Source organism: Otolemur garnettii, unplaced genomic scaffold (genome assembly GCF_000181295.1).
Source record: "Otolemur garnettii isolate 467f Iridium unplaced genomic scaffold, OtoGar3 scaffold00174, whole genome shotgun sequence".
NCBI lineage: Eukaryota > Metazoa > Chordata > Mammalia > Primates > Galagidae > Otolemur > Otolemur garnettii.
The window spans coordinates 1,736,101-1,737,362 of NW_003852569.1; positions in this window are offsets into that span (position 1 = coordinate 1,736,101).

A 1,262-nucleotide genomic window follows, 5' to 3' on the forward strand; every position below is an offset into this window, starting at 1 on the left:
TGGGCACCTGTAGTCCCAGCTACTTGGGAGGCTGAGGCAAGAGAATTGCTTAAGCCCAAGAGTTTGAGGTTGCTGTGAGCTGTGATGCCATAGCACTCTCCCCTAGGTGAGATAGGTGACATAATAAGACTATCTGGAAAAAAAAAAAAAAAAGAAAATCCATGCCCTCACCACCCAGCGGCTCAGCCCTGTCATCCTAGCACTCTGGGAGGCCCAGATGTGTGGATTGACTGAGCTCAGGAGGTGAAGACCAGCCTGAGCCACAGTGAGACCCTGTTATGACACTATGGCACTCTACCCAATGTGACAAAGCAAGACTGTCTCAAATACATAAATAAAATAAAATTCAAAAAAATATATACTTTTTGTCACTGCAATTTTTGGCCAGGGCTGGGCTTGAACCTGTCACCCTTGGCATATGGGGCCAGCGCCCTACTCCTTGAGCCACAGGTGCTGCCCAAATTCAAAAATATTTTACACATGCACACACAAATTGGAAATCCCAGATCTGTATCTGGGGGAAGGAGAGGAAGAGAGGAGGGCAGGGACATTCATGCCTACAGAATACCACACTTAGGGATAGGAGGTAGGAGTATTGTAGATATTATCTGGGTGTTAGTAAAGTTTTAATGAATATCTTAAAAAATTGGTAACCATTATAGTTTGTACAGGAGTAAAATTTCATACACTTAGGAGAAAAAAACAGGAGACAGGGAAGAGGGAAAAATAGGAAAACACAGAAAAAAAATTGAAAAGTTCAAACATAACCAAAATATCTTTTAAAAAGACTAAAATTATAAAATTATTTCTTTTAAAAAGCTATACAATGGCTAGGTGAGGTGGCTCACACCTGTAATGCCAGCACTCCGGGAGGCTGAGGCAGATGGATTGTCTGAGCTCACAAGTTCTGAGACCAGCCTGAGCCAGAGTAAGACCCATTTCTAAAAAATAGCTGGGTGTTGTGGCAGATGCCTGTAGTCCCAGCTAGTCAGGAGGTTGAGGCAAGTTTGGGGTTGCTGTGAGCTATGACTCCACAGTACTCTACTGAGGAGTACTCACAGTACTCTAGTGAGACTCTGTCTCAAAAAAAAAAACAACAAAAAAAGACTTCATCTCTGATGAATTAGCTTTCAGAATAGCTGATATTGACATGCTTTGGAGTAAAACGTTAGGCCAGATGAAGATTTCCAACTTTACATTATCCTGTGATTCTTTTTTTGTTTTTTTTTTGAGACAAAGCCTCAAGCTGTCCCCCTGGGTAG